Source organism: Balaenoptera physalus (assembly GCF_965194825.1).
Source record: "Balaenoptera physalus genome assembly, chromosome: 5".
NCBI lineage: Eukaryota > Metazoa > Chordata > Mammalia > Artiodactyla > Balaenopteridae > Balaenoptera > Balaenoptera physalus.
Window position 1 is genome coordinate 137,094,347 of NC_138884.1, and position 19,687 is coordinate 137,114,033.

At 41.2% G+C, this 19,687-nt stretch overlaps 1 long non-coding RNA gene across 1 annotated transcript; it reads left to right on the forward strand.

Moving 5' to 3' along the window:
* The first annotated feature begins 724 nt into the window (after window positions 1-724).
* Window positions 725-13,208, forward strand: LOC309661016. Its single transcript, XR_014263794.1, has 2 exons — window positions 725-8,781; window positions 9,122-13,208. It is a non-coding gene; the product is annotated as an uncharacterized lncRNA (long non-coding RNA).
* Window positions 13,209-19,687: the final 6,479 nt, after the last annotated feature.

Below are 19,687 nucleotides of genomic sequence, written 5' to 3' on the forward strand. Positions count from 1 at the left end.
CACCAGGGAATTCCCAATACATGTTTGTTTAAATTTACCCACATTTATTAATTACCCTGAGCACCCTTGCTCTTTGCATTCCACTTTACTTTTTTGGTTAAAATTTTCTTCTTTGTGAGTATATCTTTAGTATTTCTTTCAATAATCATCCATGTTTTGGAAAACCTACAGATTTGGAATTTTAAAATGTGCCTTTTTGTCATTTATTTAAGATCTTTATGCAAGAAGAAATGAAAAGACTGGCAACCAGAGGCCAGAACTACATATCACAACTCATTTCTTTGTACATACATTTTGTAAGTTCTCTTTTAAATGTGAATGCAAGGTTCCTCTCCACCCCCTTGCAAACATGTACCCCTTCCAAGAATTACTTTAGGATCCACAAGGAAGGGAGGGCTAGTACTCACAAATAAACAAATTTCAAAAGAGAATCAACTATACATTTTCAAAACAAGAAGGCTGAAAGATTTCAAATATATATACATAAAGAGATTCAAATATGCCTTTTAAAAGAAGGGGGTTCTTTGTTCTGAAAAAATAGAGGAATATAGCATTGAAGGTCTATAAAGGGGTCATGATTGTTGTTCAAGGAGTAGAACATTAGAATATTTTTTTCAGTTCAATTTTTAACTTTTAGAAATCATAGCATAAAGCTTGGTCAGTTATGGAGGTGCTAATTTCATCATCTGTGAGCAGTAAACTTTCTTGGTCTTTAAAAAAAAAAAAAAAATATATATATATATATATATATATATATATATATATATATATATATATATTTATTTATTTATTTATTTATTTATTTATTATTATTTTTAAATGAGGACACCCCTGACCAAACTGAGGTATCTCATCACTTTTTTTTTTTAATTTCTTTTTTTTTTTTTTTGGCTGCATTCGGTCTTTGTTGCTGTGTGCGGGCTTTCTTTTTTTTTTAGTTGTGTTGAGCGGGGGCCACTCTTTGTCGCAGTGCTTGGGCTTCTCATTGCAGTGGCTTCTCTTTGCTGCGGAGCATGGGCTCTAGTCGTGTGGCTTCAGTAGTTGTGGCTCTTAGGCTCTAGAGCACAGGCTCAGTAGTTGCGGTGCACGGGCTTAGTTGCTCTGCGGTATGTGGGATCTTCCCGGACCAGGGCTCGAACCCATGTCCCCTGCATTGGCTGGAGGATTCTCAACCACTGTGCCACCAGGGAAGCCCCCAAAAAATATATGTTTATTTTACCTTCACTTTTTAATGAGAGTTTAGCTGGGCATTGAATTCTACGTTCATGATTATTTTTGCATGGCACTTTGAGATCTCTTCTTTGTCTTTGAATTGCTAAAGTTTTATTATGTTATGACAAGCTCTGGGTTTAGTTTAATTTATTCTTTTCAGAACTTTTTATTATTATTGAACTTCAGGATTCAAGTCTTTTAGTCATTTATGTAAAAATTCAGCCATTATCTTAAAAAAATTTTTAAAGTGTCCTATTTTCTCTATTTTCCACTTTTGGAATTAAATATATGTTATACTTCCTCATTCCATCTTCCATGTCTCTTAATCTTTCATATTTTCCAGACTTTTATGTGCTTGTGACTTCTGGATAATTTCCTCAAATCTGTTTTCCAGTTTATGACTTTTCTTGCTGTATCGAATTGCTCTGTAACCCATCCATTTACATTCTTAATTTCCTTGATATCTGCCTACACTAATGGATGGATTTTTACTTAGCCCCTTCACATAGGGTGCAGTCCTTTAAGGGTTGTAACTTTTATGCAGTGTCCTCAGTTCCATCTCTGTACATATGGGCCAATGCCCACCTTATGTCCCCACATGAGCATGAAATTCCAAGCACTTAGGTGAATAGATCAATAATAAACTCTCCATCACTATAATGCAGCTATATCATGAGCAGACACTTTGAAACTTTGTTCTGTTTTCAATTACCTCTCTGTTTCTGGTGCCTGAGGATTTCTCTTTCTTTCTTGAGAGCTTGGCTATGAATTTAAAACATTTAAAACATATTTTATCCAGCATTTCTAGGTTTTTATAGTGAGATTTATCTTAGTCTGCATTTTGCTAGAACAGAAAGTCTTGAGTAATACTTTAATAATGAGGAAAAAAAAATTCCTATTATTTGTTTTAAAAAGAGAATGACAATCTGTTGATCGGGGACCAGGACAAATTACTCACAGAGCACAAGCCAGAAAAGTTGGCTATGTCCATGTTTTGAGGTATGATGACCAATAGATCCCAAAGCTATCCTACATCTGCATCTTAGTGGCCACATAATTTCTATCAGAGAGCGTGAGCAATTACATGATGGGTTTACTAAGTAAGTCCTTGTGAAGTAACTCGTAATAGTGAGTATCAGAATTTTGAGTTCTAGTCATTGGCTCTACCACTGACTGAAAAGTTCAGGATAGTCAGGACCTAATTATTTATTCAGTAATTTATAATCTTAATTAATTAGATTTTATTAATACAACAAGAAAAGAATTGTGAAGCACCTACTAAGTCAAATCCTGGAGATATGGAAGAGAAGCAGATAAAAGTTGCTACTCTCAGGGAACTTACAGTTCAGTAGTAGGAGACGGGCTTGGAATCAGTTATTATATGCTTTCATGGACTATTGTCAAGGTACAAAGGACAGAGTGGAGAGTTGAATCTTGATGGTGGGGTGATAATCAAAAAAGAAATGAGAGTAAGAAAGGAGAGAGTTGGAGGCATACGATCTTGCGATCAGAGATTTGTAGAAGGATATTTGAGGAGTGCACACTCCTCAATGAGTGTCCTCAATGCCTTTGGTGGAATGGGTACAAATGTACAGACTTCCTATATCCTTTCCTGGGTATCAGGAGGCTCAGAGAGATATCTGCAGAATGTTTGAGACTGCTGAAGAGCTGCCCTACAGGACCCATGGGGTCTTGCCCTTCTAACCATTCAATAAATAGCACTCAGTGGAGATTCTGGCTGAGGATACTTGTTTTCAAAACAACAGCTCTGAGCCAACCGACTTAAGTAGTTCCATATGTTTCTATGGAGAGTTTATGGATTGTGGCCTTTGGAATTCTTTTGTTTATCGCTGGGAATCCAAGTCCTGAAGCTGCTAACCAACCGTGAGGTGTGCTGGTTATACAAGCTGTTGGATCTCTTAAGGACTTTGCCATAAAGACCACTTTTTGTGGAATAAGAATTAGTGGTTTAAAAAGAGGGCACTTAACAGTATCATGTAAGTATCAGTTTCTGTGTGCCATTACTGGCCAGGCTTTTTTTTTTTTTTTTTTTTAAACTGGTCTGTGCTGGCTTGTGTGTGCATTTAAGGCCCTTAAAGGGAAAACTGAGCAGAGCCTTCAAAGACTTATAATTGGAGAGGTCTTTTTTTGAAAATGAATGACTATCTTCAGCAGACCTAAAACTGAGACCGAAAGATGGGTCCTTCCCTACTTGAGGTCCCAAGGCACAGCCCCTGAAGACACTGAGGACCCATCCTTTCTCTGGGCAACTTTTCCTCTTTTGCCTGCCCCACCCCCATCAATACCCAGCTTGCAATGATATTCTTCTACCCTTTACCCATCTAATACCAAACACATGGGGATCTATCCTGTTTCCAGGAAAGAGGTTTCCATGGATTGCCCCATCAGCCTTAATAATAGCTGCTATTTGAGCACTTTGTGCAAAGCACTGTACTCTTTTTATACTTTATCCCCTTTAATCCTCACAATAGCCCAATGAGATGGGTACTGTAATTATTCCTCATTTTACAGATAAGGAAATTGAAGCTCAGGGAGTCTGAGCAATTTGCTTAAAGTTACTTAATAGCTACATTATCCTCCTACTTATAATTCCACTATGAGTGGCAGAGATGGGACATGAATTCAGGATGCCTGACTCAAAGCTCTTATCCACTATGCTCTATATCCTCCCACCCTCTTAGGAAAGTACTTTTAGCTTGATCTCTAAGCCTCCCTTCCAGCTTGGAAATGCTATGGTTCTTCTCAAATGTCAGTTGTGTTGGCTATCCATGCTGGGTTTTTTCATATAAAGCAATGCAGGAAAGAGGCTGGTCGTCTCCCTTCACAAAACAGTCCCTCACACATTTGAAAACCATCCGTGGCTTATTATAGAAGCTTCTTCACAGAGTGAACTGGCATGGCTGGTGCTGGAGGGTAACACCCTAGAAAGGCAGATCCAAGACCTTGCAGCTCTGCCTGGTACATATTTCTTAGGGATGACAAGTGAGTCAGCAGAGTGGACAGATAATACCATGTTTGGTTTTAACATGATGAGTCAGCCCTGAAATCTGGCCAGCTTTAGTGTAGCCCCCTGAAATTGTAACAGAATATTAATTACCCTGTCACTTCCCGTTCCACACAGCTGGGTGGGATTGCTACCAGCCTCACTGTTGAGAAGTTACACATTTCAGCCCATCCCAGAAAGGTTTCCTATGGTGGGTGAAATGACAACATGCACAAAGGTCAAACTCCAGATGTGGGAATCTGACTTTTTCTCCTCTTGGGGAAAACATTGCCTCGTTACAATCTCAGAAGATATTCAGTACAGGTTTAAGGCCAAAGTCTACTGAAAGATCCAAGTTCCTCTAACCCAGAAGATGCCTGTTTCATGTAAATTTATCGAAGTCTTTGAGACCACCTATTTAGATTCCTGAACCAAAGGATCAGAGGGAGGGTGTTTAGGCATTTCTGAATGAGGGGTCCTGGACCTAAAAGTTACTGCTTGCTTCTGGAAGTTGGAAGACAGTTCAAGAGGAAGAATGGGTTATTTCCGGACTAATAACTTGACTGGATAGAAATGCCAGGAGGTGTTGGTAAGAGTACACAGCAGTATGGTGGGAAGTTTACCATTCATTTGTTCATTAATCTATTTATTTATTCCACAAAAATTCCTATCAGGTTTGTAAAATTAGCTCATATTATATTGAAAGAGTAAAAGAACATGTAACTTGTTAATTTTTCTTTATTAACTGAAATAATGTTCCTCCAAGTTTCCATCACTGGGTTCCAAGGTGGGAATTAAATTTTAGTCCAATTTGGTAAGCTTAGTCCAATATAATGATCTAGGTAAACACTCAGTTTCATTTCCTCTTCCATATTTCTTCTCCCTACCTCTGCTCCTATGCAAGTTGATCTCTGGGTATACAGCTGGCAATGTATGGAATCCCTGGCTCATAGGTTTTGTGGCTCTGTCATCAGGATAAGGGGCCTTTTGGATCCTCACTTGTCACTCACTGTGGCAGAGAGGTCGATGTGATCTGTTCCCTGGACTGGGAACCACTGAAGAAGGTGACATTCTTTGATGTACTGGCATTCATCCTTGGAGCCTTGGTGGTGAAGTTCAGCCCTGTGGTGGTGAGGAGGGGCTGGTTTTGTTCTGACCCTGAGCCCCTGCTGCTTCACCAGCACTCTCTAATGGGGGAGTAGAGAAAGGAATTAGCTTTCAGCTGAGAAGTTGTGTCAGTGAACTTTTGCTTCAGTGATGCATTGTAACAAAATACCGTTGAGCCCCAGGGGCATATAGCAATAAACATTCACTTAGTTCAGGGGGTAGCAATCTTTTTCCTTAAGGGGCCAGAAAGTAAATATTTTAGGCTTCTCAGGCCATGTCACAAACACTCAGCTCTGCCTTTGTAGTGCAAAGGCAGCCATAGACAATATATAAACAAATGAATGTGTCTATGTTCCAATAAAACTTTAATGGAACTGAAATTTGAATTTCCTATAATTTTTGTTATAAAATATTATTTCATGTGTTATGAAATGTTATTTTTATTTTTTTCAACCGTGAAATTGAATGGCCTGTGATTACTTTTCTCCATGGGCTATGTAAAAACAGGTGGTGGGCCAGATTTGGCCCATGGGCCATAGTAGGCTGACCCCTGATTTAGCTCATGACTCTGCTCTGCATTGGGCTTGGTTTCTCTGGGCTGTGCTTGTTTATGAATCTATAATCAGCTGTGAGTTGGCTTGGCAGCTCTGCTGATGTACGTTGGGTTCATTTACTTGTCTGAGGATTGGTGAGCTGCTCTAGGATAGCCTTGGCTGTGTGGCAACTATGGCAACTTGGTTCTGCTACATCAGGAGTCCCCAATTCCCCTGTGTGTTAGGAACCGGGCCGCACAGCAGGAGGTGAGCGTCAGGTGAGCGAGCAAGTGAAGCTTCATCTGCCGCTCCCCATCGTCCCCCATCCCTCGCATTGCCACCTGAACCATCCCATCTGCGCCCCCTTCCTCGTCCATGGAAAAATTGTCTTCCATGAAACCGGTCCCTGGTGCAACAAAGGTTGGGGACCGCTGTGCTACATAGCTAGCCAGCAGGTTCGCCTGAACATGTTCTCACAGAAATGGTAGAGGCACATGAGTACAAGTGGAAATGTGCAAGCACTTTTACAGCCTCTGCTTGAATTGTTTGCTAACAGCCCTTTGGCCGAAGCAAGTCCCCTCTCTGAACCCAGAGTCAGGGGTGGGGCAGAATACTCAACCCAGTGCATGAGGGCACTGCCACATACATGGCACAAGTGAGGAACTGGGGCCATGAATACAGTCAGCCGACCAAAGGACCTAAACTGGGAGGAATTTTAAAAATATTCTACTTGTGACCTCTTCCTTTAGGTGTGATGAAAGACCAGGATATGAATGTGAAAGATATGAATGGGAGACATAGGCATGCAAAACAAATAAGTGTGATAAGAGAGGGTAGAATGTGTACAAAGGTGTAGAAGCATGAAAGAACTATCTATCTATCAGAGATTCCTTCCTTCCTTCCTTCCTTCCTTCCTTCCCTCCTTCCTTCTTTTCTTCCTTCCTTTCTTAAAAAATATTTGAACTGGGTAAAAGGGGAAAGTGGTGCCCCATATACTACAAACTCTGACTAGTGTCCTTGGCATCATGGGAAATTCCTTGACTTGTTTTGTGAAGGTTGGCTGCACCCCAAGATTCCACTGTTTCATAGTAGAGATGTGTATATGGCTTAGGTTTTATGTAAGGACTCTGGGGGATTTGGTTATAAAATACAATGTGTAGTCTGCCTAGGTTCCCAGTAGCAAAATAGAAAACTAGGTCTATTTGTCAAAGAACTTTAAGCTTTAGTTTTCTTCTTGTAATTACAGATGTACCTTTGAAGCTTATTGCAGTAAATATGAGACCTTACAATTTAAAATGAAAGTCAAATATATTTGGAATGAAGCATCCTAGGTTTCAGAATGAAATATTTTAAAAGTGTAAAAACCAAAAAGGTTCTGTATTTATGTTACCTAAATGTTAATGGTTTGCCCTTTTCCTTATCTCCTAAGTCCTGCTGTCCCAGAGCCCTTGATTCTTTGGTTAGAATCAATGATGTCATTAAAAAGGAATGTTTGGAGGCTCTTTCCTACCTCCACCCCCACTCTTTCACATGGCATTGCCAGGAAAACAGGCTTGAAACCAAGTTAGAGAAGAATGATTATTTGTGTTTTGCTTTTACATTTTGCTGCTTTTCCCTCTTGATTATCTTGTTTAAAAGGAACTTTCATCATCCTTGCAGTTTCATGTTGATCAGACATTTTGTCCCTATAATTTCCCCTCATTTTTTCACATTACATTAACAAAGGCAACACACATGGGTCTGAAATAAATCTTGCTATGAGCTAGCAGGATGCTGGGGCGCTCTCCCAGAGCTAGTTATCTCTGCAGAAGATGCTACTGACGGGAGGCTGCTCTGCCGAGGTGGTCTCATCCAGGCCCAGAACTTTACGCACCATGAATGTGCTGATGACCCCTGAGTCACTACCTCTAGCCCTATTTTTGCTCATACCTTTAGATCTGTATATCCAACTATTGCTTAACATCATGAGACCCTTGGATGTCTAACAGTCAACTTCAAATGCAACATGGCTAAAAGATACTCTTGATTCCACATCCACCCCATTCGGTTGCTCGTCTCTCAACCTCCCCATGTCAGTAAGTAGTACCACTATCTACTCAATTGCTTAGCCAAAATGCTAGGAGACACCCATCCGTCACTTGATTTCATACCTCACCTGTCATCCATCATCAGGTCCTGCAGCTGCACGCAGTATCCAAAGCTGACCACTTCTCAACACCTCCACTGCTACAGCCCAACCAAGCAACTGCAACTAGCAGCCACTCGCCTCCTAACTGGTCTCTCTGCTTCCTCCCCATAGCCATTTTTTAAACAGCAGCTGGAGAGGTCTTCTTAATGGGTAAAGATCAATCTACTCTCACACTGAATTTTATTTTATGGTTTCTTTTCACTTTGAAATAGAATGTAAGCTCCTCACCAAGGGTTACAAGGACCCACCCCTCAACCTTCCTCTACCCATTCTCCCTCTCAGCCTCTGTCTCTATCTACACATTCTGTCCCTCAACATTCCCAAGGCACCCATGTCTATGGGCCTTTGCTCTTCCCGGCTGGAATGTTCTTCTCCCAGAGGTTCCCCTGGCTGCTTTCTTCTCAACATTCAGGTCTCAGATCAAATATGTGGTCCTCAGAGAGACCTTCTTGGACTATCCTAGCAGAAGCAATAGCACTGCTCTTCCCCCGTCACTTTGTCCTGTTTTAATGATTATTTTATTTTCTTCTTAGCTCTTAAAACTCTCCAAAATACCTGTGTGTTTATTGTCTGTCTTCCCTAATAGAATGTAAACTTCATGAGAACATGGATTTCGTCTTTTCATTTTGGTATGCCTGACACCTAGACGGTGCTTAGTACAATGTGGGTACGCAATAAACATTTGCCAAATTAATGAATAAAACACTAATGACGGAGGATTTATCTTGATGATCTAGGTTTTTTTTTTTTCCACTGCCAGTTCTTTCTTTTTTTTTTTTTTTTAATTAATTAATTAATTAATTTATGGCTGTGTTGGGTCTTCGTTTCTGTGCGAGGGCTTTCTCTAGCTGTGGCAAGCGGGGGCCACTCTTCATCGCGGTGCGCGGGCCTCTCACTATCGCGGCCTCTCTTGTTGCGGAGCACAGGCTCCAGACGTGCAGGCTCAGTAATTGTGGCTCACGGGCCCAGTTGCTCCGCGGCATGTGGGATCTTCCCAGACCAGGGCTCGAACCCATGTCCCCTGCATTGGCAGGCAGATTCTCAACCACTGCGCCACCAGGGAAACCCATGATCTAGTTTTTTTAAAGTCTGCAATGGGTGTTGAGTTCTACCAGGTGCAGATGCCTTTCTCTTATTTTTAGCTCTTAAGTACCAGGTCCACTGGGACTTTCCTGGTGGCGCAGTGGTTAAGACTCCACGCTCCCAGTACAGGGGGCCTGGGTTCGATCCCTGCTTGGGGAACTAGATCCCACATGCGTGCTGCAACTAAGAGTTCACATGCCTCAACTAAGGAGCCAGTGAGTCGCAACTAAGGAGCCTGCCTGCTGCAACTAAGGAGCACACATTCCACAACTAAGAGCCCGCCTGTTGCAACTAAGGCCTGGCGCAACCAAATAAATAAAATAAATTTAAAAATAAAATAAATTTAAAAAAAGAACCAGGTCCACGTTGCTGGGTCCTGGTTCCTTCTAACTCATGCTCTCATCTTCTCTTCGTCAGCATTACAACCACCAAACATTTATCTAGCTCCTATTTATATGCTGGGCACTCTTCTAGGCCCTGGGGAGGTAGACCTGAATAAAGCACACACGAACACCTGCTATCATGGAGCTTATGTCCTATGTGTCTGGCCCATGTATACCTTTGTCCACTCCCCTATATGACACAAATATGAGGGAATCAGGTCTGTACCAGGGTAGCCTCAATGGGTATTATCCAGTCATTGCACAAGTTTCCCCTATTTGTCAGAAATGTAAGGGATTCCCAACGGGGATTGCTTGGTTGACCCATAAAGGAGAAGGTGAGATAGAGCCTGGGCCAGGGTAGTACCAGGATAGCCTTAAGAATGGGGTACAAGCAGCAGAACAACAGGTCTGCTTGGCACAGACGCATGGCCTCACCCTGCTGGCAGCTGCAGCAGCCCTGTTTAAGAAGTCTAGGTGAACTTAATTAGAGCTCAGGAGCACAGACAACCCAAGTGTGCCAGCAACTATTTCCCACATGGAGGAGGAGGGCCTCAGCGGGCCAAAGTTGTCCTTGGTTTGTCTTTGCTGTCTGTGGACAAAGCTGTATATTAGACCTGAAATTACAGGGAGTTCACTAGTAACACTGTTAGAGACCATTTTTGATTAGAAAACGCCTGTGCAGTCCAAGTAAACTAAATTATGAGGATAAAGCTTTTGTCTAAAAGAACTGCTAAATACCAGGCTAGCATCTAACTTTAAAAAAAAAAAAAATCACCATATTTAGAATCATTTCATTGTCCTAAAGAGTCAAGCTCTTTTCTTTACGAAAAACTACCAACACAAAGAGAGTCCTTCACTTGACAATACCCTCTGAGGCTACCATTCTAGGGAGCATGAATGACAGGGTGGTGGAGTCCTCAGAGGTCACAAAGACAGGACATTCCAAAGCCTAGACTTGCCAGCACTCCCTTTTCTTGTGCACAGACCAACTATTATCACCTCCTCCACCTCCCTCCCTCCCTCTCCTTGTAACTTCACTGCCTGGCAAGTTAAACTTGATCTTAAGGACCAAGTGAAGTGATGTTCTGGAATTTAGGGCGGATTAGATGTGTATTCCCAGATGGGCTGCTTTTTGTAAGTGACCAAGCCTCTTGATATTCTAAGTATTTGCCATCTCTCTTGAGACTGAGCAGATTAATGATGAAAGGTGGGGTGATTTTTTTCCCTCTCTCCTCAGCCATTGAACTTCCTGCTGCGACAGAGTTCTTCCTCCATATTTGTTATATCACAGTCACTTGCGCATAGAAGGCATTTGTTTCCCAAGGCCCAGGGACAACACTCTTTCATTTTACCTGCTAAGGCTGACACACATGTCCCCTTAAGTGTAGCGTTGTCCTAAGTATTAATACCATTGTGCCCTTCTGAACCTTAGGTATGAGATATTGGTGCCTGCAAGTAAGCTTTCACCTTGTAATTTGGTAGGTTACCTCTGAATAGTCCATTATAAATACAACAAAAAGAGCAATATATGCGATAATACTAGTTTTAGAAGAAGGACAGGTTCATGGCTTACAGCTGGAGATGCTAAATTTTCCTTAAGTTTGTTGTGCTTTTTAAGTAACTGCTGAGATGTCTCACATAGAGTCTAAAGTCAGTTTATTGAGTGCCTAAGAATCTGGCTACAGGGCATTATTTTAAAATCATAGCCATGTATAATTTTGCTTATTTCATTATATCCACGTAAGAGTCTCCTTTCGTCTTTGTAGATGTTCTTTAAGGTCTTTTTCAGTTCTAAATATTTTGATTCCAAATAGTTTGCATTTGGGGTTTGTTTGGATCGTTTTTAGTCTGTGGAAATCCTGAGGCATAAGAATGGCTGTTTCTTTGTTCATCTTTTTTTTAATATATAAATTTATTTATTCTTGTCTGGGTTGGGTCTTTGTTGCTGCCCGCGGGCTTTCTCTAGTTGCAGCGAGCGGGGGCTACTCTTCATCGCAGTGCACGGGCTTCTCATTGCAGTGGCTTCTCTTGTTGCTGAGCACGGGCTCTAGGCGCGCAGGCTTCAGTAGTTGTGGCTCTTAGGCTCTAGAGTGCAGGCTCAGTAGTTGTGGCGCACAGGCTTAGTTGCTCTGCGGCATGTGGGATCTTCCCAGACCAGGCATCGAACCCATATCCTTGCATTGGCAGGTGGATTCTTAAACCACTGCGCCACCAGGGAAGTCCCTCTTTGTTCATCTTTAAGGTGGTTTGCTTATGGGTGTTTTTCCACCTCCTTAGGAGTGATAATCGAGTTATCTGTGTGTTATTTAAGGCCACTCATCTTAAGGGTAGTCCTTTTTGCAGGTGATTATTCAAAATCTGTCAGCTGCCACCAACATACAATAAACTCTCACACTTGACTTCAGAGTAGGGGTCTGCTCAATTGCTTCTTGTCAAAATTTCTAAGAGCTGAGTTTTTTCCCAGTTATTTCTTGAGCTTATAAATCCAAGTTTTTATTTAATCAGAGGAACTTCATGGGAAAATAGCAGTATGTGAAATATTCATTCACAACAGTGATAGTGTGATTGAGGAATAGCAGCAGCTGCCCTAAGTCCATGGCTGTGAGAACACAATTAAAATTTTAACACATTTTGTGAAACAATTTTCTCTAGCACTCTGCTTTCAAAGTAATGGGGAAATGTATATGGTGCTTAAGTATAAACTCCTACTTGAAGTCCTTTTGTAAGTTTAGTGATGAGAAAATATCTTTTTTCTTTGACAAATTCAAACACATTGACCTAATGGAGTTTGATAGTTGCTGAAATTCCCAGGCTTAGTCTCAATGTAAATCTTCAGAATATTGAATGCAAAGATTCTCAAAGTTTTGTGTGCATAAGAATCAGCTGGTGTACTTGTTAAAAATGCAGATTTGGCTCAATTGCTGATGACTTAGGTAGTATCACGTTTTTGACTATTATGAACAGCTGTGACCATTTTAGGTTGTGTCATTGTGGTGAACATATGTATGTATTTCTGTGGGGCATATAGCTAGGAGTGGAATTTCTGCATCATCAATTAGCCACATATTCAGTGTTAGTAGAATACTGCCAAAAAGTGTTCCAAAGTGGTTGTACCAATTTATAGTCCCTCGCTCAGTATGTAAGAGTTTCTGTTGTTCCACATCCTCACCAACACTTATTATATTCTGTTTTAATTTTAGCCATTCTGGTGGTTATATAGCAGTATTTCATTATCATTTAAATTTAAATTGAATGTACAAGTAAATTTTGGTATAATCACACAGTGGAATACCATTCAACCAAAGAGAATGAACAAACTACAACAACATGCAACAATATGGATGAATCTCACAAATATAATCGATAAAAGAAGCCAGACAAAGGAATGCATACTGTATGGGCTTCCCTGGTGGCGCAGTGGTTGAGAATCTGCCTGCCAATGCAGGGGACACGGGTTCGAGCCCTGGTCTGGGAGGATCCCACATGCCGCGGAGCAACTGGGCCCGTGAGCCACAATTACTGAGCCTGCGCGTCTGGAGCCTGTGCTCTGCAACAAGAGAGGCCGCGATAGTGAGAGACCTGCGCACCGCGATGAAGAGTGGCCCCAGCTTGCCGCAACTAGAAAAAGCCCTCGCACAGAAACGAAGACCCAACACAGCCATAAATAAATAAATAAATAAATAAAATTTAAAAAAAAACGAATGCATACTGTATGATTCCATTTATAGACTTCAAAAAAAAGAAAATCAAGACCTCAGATGAAACTAATCTATGGCCTTAGAAGTTAAGATAATGGTTAACCCTGGGGTGGGGAACTAGGTTGTGAATGAAAGGGAGCAAAAGTGAGCCTCTGGGATATCAGTGATATTCTGGTTCTTGATGTGAGTGCTGGTCTTTCAGACAAGTTTAGTTGTGAAACTTCAGCAAGGTGTCCATTTATGGTGTGTGTACTCTTCTGTATGTATATTATACTTCTGATTAAAACTTTTTTTTAAAGTACAGATTTTCAGGCCCTTACCATGAAAAGTTTGGTCCTTTGATGGGACCTGGGACTTTGCATGTTTAACAAGCACGTGGGTGATTGGGATGCAGGTGGCCCCAAAGTGCACTTTGAGAAACATTGGTGAAGGGGTTCAGAACAAGTCTCTCCCAGATGTGCCACTTTGTCATGTGGACTGTTTTGAGCTGAAGGCAATGCAGACCCAGCAGATTAAAAAAAGCTTCTACCTTTCCCTTAACTGCCTGAAAGAATTTAGGTAGAGGGCCTGGTCCAGGAAGAGATCACCATAGATAACTGCAAAGAATATGGGCTAAGTGTGGTAAGTTGGGGGAGAGCGTGGCTGGGCCTGGAGATCCAGTTCCCCCTTGTGTCTCATTGTCTTTACATGGCACAGGGTGCAAACGTTTGTTACCAAATATTTGCTCTTCCCATCTTCCAGTGAATTGTTTTTTTCCCCTTTGAAGTGCCAGATCCCTACCCACTTCTCCTTAGCTCAGAATGGCATATAAGCCTCAATTGCCTAACTACTTATCTCATATTCTTATGTGGCCCCTGTACAGAAGTAATTAAATTTGTTTTTCTCCTGTTAATACATCCTATGTTAATTTGATTATTAGACCAACCAAAGAACCAAGAAGAGTAGAGGAAAAAATCTTATTCACCTACATTGGTAATTACATTCAGGGTAGAGATTTTTAAAGCATTCATCAGCCCTTCAAAATAATTTGATCAGCTGCTTTGTACATTGCAGTTATTTTAGGTAATTTCAGAGCCCCCCACCTTTCACCTTCTGAGAGTGAATCACTCCTGGAAAATGAAAACACCGAGTGAGCTCCACGTGGGAAAGAGCTGCAGCTTATACTTGATGTGGAAAGGACAATCAATTGAGAAATAAATCCATTAGGTGGGAAGGAAAAAAACCCCATCAACTGCTGGAATCATAGAAACTCTCTCTGGGAGGAAGACTGATCATTTCTGATGAAAGCCCATTTCATTTATTTAGCCAAGAGTGATAAAGTGTGTCTGTGTCTGAGGCATTTGGTGGAGGCTCTGTAAAAACTAGGTTAAGAACTGAATCAAAATCTCTTCCAATTACATGAAGGAGGAAGCTTAGAATGCAAATAACTATAAGGCTGTTGCTTTTTGTGACTAAAAGTCCCCCACATGGTAAGGCCTGAATCAGTTTTCATTTCATCACTAAGGGGGAAGAACAGAGCTACCAGACACAATTACAGGCAAGTTTTTAAGGGGAACAAAAGGAGTGGGAAAAAAAAAATCACTCAGTGCTTGTTTAGAGCTTGCCCTATCCACCAAGTCCTGAGAAAGAAAGTGTTCTCAAATGTCAAGGGGGAAGTGGTTCTTAACCAATGAAAAAATCCTCAGCCTTTAAAAGGGCCATTATTCTCCATGGAGGTACAAGGGTATAGGCAATATTACATGATTTACCTATAGGCAGGCTGCTATTAAGCTGATATTCACTGATGTGCCTGGACCAATTGTTAAAAAAAACTGAAATAGTTTCATACCTGTTGGAAAATAGCCACAGTCCAGGGTTCCCTGAGAGCCCCTCTCCACTGTCCACACTTCCCGGTTCCTCTAGACCTCTGGACAATACAGCAACTAAAGAGTTAATGCCAGACAGTCCTGGGGCTGCCAACCCTCTTTAGCCATAAGCTACTTCAGAGGTCTTTGCTCTGTGGGTATACCTGTGAAGGGGGAGAAGTAGCCTTGTTTGGGAGGGTAGGCAGAGGGTCCCTATCCATGGTCCTCTCCTCCTCTCTATCTTTTCACTGACCCCCCTCCCCCAGTGCTACTTCCCTTGTAATTTCTCATTCTTTGGCAACTTCTCATTAAAGTTATATTCTTAGGCAATGAAGGGTCAGTAATTAAATGTAGATGTTTTGTCATTAGATTAACCTTTGACTCAGTCAGTCCTAAATATCCAACGGCTTACTGCTGCTATCTGATTCACTCACTCACTCAGTGTCTCACTCATTCAGCAAACATCTATGGAATGTCTGCTACATGCCAGGCATTGTGCTTACCACTAAGACTCCATCCGCAGCTTAAAATAAAGCTCGCAGTCTGGTGGGGGTGACCAACCCATAAATGGATAATTTTGGTACAGTGATAGAGCTATGCAACAGTATGACAGGAACATAAACAGTAGGATGGAGCTACCAACAAAGGTAGCCTGAGTAGGTCAAGGATGACTTCCTGGAAGAGGGGGTTTAAGCCTGGTCTTAATGGAAGAATAGAAGTTAGCTGGATGGGGATACGGAATGGAGGACATCTTGGGCAAAGAGGGACTGTATGAACAAGGTGAGAAGTAGATGGTATGTGCAGGCAACAGAGTGTAAAGTGTGAGACTGAGGTTGGTAGGAAGTGAGACCTGAGAGGAAGGTAGGGCCGAGAACGCTGCTAAGGAGCTGAGATTTGATTCTGTAGGTCATAGGCGTTTTGACTCACCAGGTGTAACCAAATAATGTTACTAATAATAAAGTGTTGGGTTTGTGATGGCTTTACTCCTTAAAAAACTTAAATTAGAGCCAATTCAAGGTTATCCCCATAACATTGTGACTCTCCCCCACTGGCATTCCATATGCTTTCTTGAGACAGAGAGAGAGGAAGGGATAGAGCTCGGGCTAGGAGCCAGGGCTTGAGAATAACTCCCTGCTCACCTCATCCAAGCATCAAGCTAGCAGCATGGCATTAACAGATTGCCTCTGCACTTTACCTTCTTACCAAGATTTGGGGGTTTCATCAAATGTGAGTACACCCAGAGGACAGTACACCTCCGTGTGTGTATATTACCCGTCTCGTTGGTCCTGAGAGGACTGTGGCCACAAAGAATGCAAAGCCGGGGAAGGGTTTCCATGCTGTGGGCTCACGTGCATTTTACGGCGATTCCTCTGGCTTCGTAGAGCAGTGATTAGGCATCCCGTGGGCAAGGAAATCTCAGCCACATACTCCCAACGTAGTTATTTTTCAAATAAATTACATATGTTTATTGCTGCACTAATATACTGTGCCTGTTTAAAAACATCCTCCAAAATGGAAATTGTAAAAGGATAAGATAAATATGAGATTAAAACATTTAAAATAATTTTTATTTACTTATTAAAAAAACCTCATGATTTTGTCTAATTATTTTTTAAAATCTTGGTTTATTCTTGTGATGCTATGATTTGCAGGTCTTGCTCTAAGTTTATTTCAGTTTTGGTTTTAATGGCTGATGTAGTGGATAAGGCCTCATAAAGTGATATCCCCCCCAATGGAAATGCACTTCCTGAGTCAAGAGATTCAGTTCAAGTTCTATCTAGCAATTATGTAATTGTTTTGTTGAAATTCAAGTCAGTAAGTTTCCTTTATCCCTGGTATCAATCAGTTGTTCTTGTAAGCTAATTGGCAGGGGTACATGTTTTTCATAGTGTTGACAAATGTTTCAATTTTTAAACCTCTGTTTAAAAATTTTAAAAACAGGTCAGTAAATTCTACATCTATCCCAAGTCCTTAAACTGTTCTAATACAAATGTTTGTATACGTGATGCCTTTATATCATTTTTGGCAGTAAAACCACAAAAATGATGGAAACATTTCCAAACTTCTATTTTCAAATATCTCTTCAGTAGGGGTTTCTTTTGAAAAGTAGTTACTTTCTCACTCGTTTGTCAAAATGTTATCTTTACTTTGAAGGGACTGAGTATGTAGTTTTTTGTTTATTTGCTTTTGTTTTTGTTTTCAGAAACAACTGGGAGGTAGTCTACTAACACCATCAAGAAAAGGGCAGCAAAAGTAGGCTATTTGTCTTTTTGTGAAAGAAAAGATACGCCTCTTATTTAAGTTTGGCAATTTGAAAATTGCCAAAATTGGCCTGATTGGATGTTGGAATGGGTGAGAGAAAGGAGTCCAGAATGAATTCTGAGCTTTCCAGCGAGGACAGCTGCCTGAATGTGGTGTCACCAAATGAGGTAGATGGAGGAGAGGACGGGGGCCAGTTTAGGAAGATAATGAGAGACCAAGTGGAACTTTGGACTTGCTGAGTTCACATGCCTACAGGACTTCCTGCTCTTACTTCATGCCCAACACATTAAAAACCAAACTCATCCTTGGCTTTATGCCCCAAACTTCCTTTTCCTCTGTTCTCCTATCTGTGTTGGTGGCACCACCATCTCCTAGTCACTTAAAACTAAAAACTTTGGAGCCATATGTGACCCATTCTTTCATTCTCACCTGTATCTAATGTGTAACTAAGACCTTTCCTCTGTCATTTGTTCATGCTACGTATATTTATTGAGCACCTGCTAAGCGCCAGGTACTGAGTTAAGCCCTGAGGATATGTGTGAAGAAAACAGACAAGGTCCTTGCTCTCATGGAGCTTATGTTCTGTCTGGGAAAGATAGATAATAAACAAGTATATAAACATATAAATCAGAAAATTATTGGTAAGTGCTAAAAAGAGAATTAAAGCAAGTGATATAATACTGCCTGGGTGGCTGCTATAGAATTATCAGGAGGTGCCGTTTAGAGTGAGGTCTGAAAAGTCCATGCACTCGTAGTAGGGGAATGAGCTTTCCAGGCAGAAGGGCCCAAGGCCTGGATGAGCTTGGTGAGTTCTAGGAACAGAAGGAGGCTAGTGTGGCTCTAGGGCTTGGTGGCAGAGGCAGTGGGGTAATCCTGACAGTCATGACTTTTCTTTAACCTCTGCGGCTTTGTTCCTGTGCTCCATCACCTCATACATGGCCCATTATATGATGCCCTTTAATTTCTCCCCACTTTCACTCTCTCCTCCAAACTATTTTACGCATGAATGTCTAATTAGCCTGAAATTTTCACATCATTCTGCCATGGTAAAAAGCCTTCAGTAGTTGAGTAGTAGCAGGCTGACCTTTGGGGGCCAAAAAGACAGGTAGCTCTGCCCCTGGGATGTTTGCTCCCTGTGAGATTTCCAAGAGGCCTTGGGAGGAAACATCTCTTGATAGCCTCTAATGTTTAACCACCTGTGTATTAGTTTTCTATTGCTGCTTTAACAAATTACCACAAACCTAGTGGTTTAAAACAACACAGATTTATCCTTTTGTAGTTCTGGGGGTCAGAGGTCCTAAATGGGTCTTACTGGGGTTAAATCAATATGCTGGCAGGGCTGTGTTCCTTTCTGGAGGCTCTGGGGAGAACCCATTCCCTTCTCTTTTTTCAGCTTCTAGAGGTTCCCCAGATCTCTTAGCTTGTGGCCTCTTCCTGCATCTTCAAAACTATCAGGGTAGCTTCTTCCAATCTCTCTCTGACTCCGACCTTCACTTTCTTACTTCTACTTCCACTTCTAAGGACCCTGTGATTACATTGTGCCTACCTGGATAATCCAGGATAGGATAATCTCCCCGTCTCAAGGTTAACTCATTGATAACCTTACTTCTCCCTTATTGTGTCATATAATGTATTGACAAGTATCAGCGACTAGGACATGGACATCTTTGAGGGGGTCATTATTTTGCCTACCACACGAAACTTCTTTTACGTATTAGGATTTATTAGAAATCTGTGGCTCATGGGGACTTCCTACAAATGGAAAACCCACTAAGACTAAGAGAAGGCCTGTCATGGGAATCTGATTGCTTTGGTTCTATAAACATGGTGAAGCTATGCCCATCAATGGAGCAGGATTATTACTTTTTCCTGCAAGGGCAACTGAATGTGGGATGATGCGAATAGAAGCCTTTGCTGTTAATAAAGATCATTGACCTTTAAGGTACCTCTTAACCCTGAGAGTTTATGATCTTCCTGTTTGATGAGATGACACCCAAGTGAGAATGCACTGCGGGCAAGGGGGGTTGTGGAAATAGAGGGAATCATATTAGATAGCACAAGTTCTAAACTCTCAGAAGAATTATTATTAAGCTTTATTTAGTGGACACATCTGTCTCCCCCACACTTGGAGATTTATAGGTGAAGAGATACCAGAATGTTCCTCAGTGAGACCTTCTTTTGCTGTCTTCAACCTCTAAGTTATATCTATATGCTAAAGAAACTATTCTTTGACAGGAAATCCAAGTAAACTCCCATTATATTGATCTCCATTGGAAAATGACCATATGTCCTGAATTTATGGAAGAGTTGTCATTTCATATAATTTTATTCTCCTCAATAAAGAATTAATTAAATGCATAACTAAGTGCAATT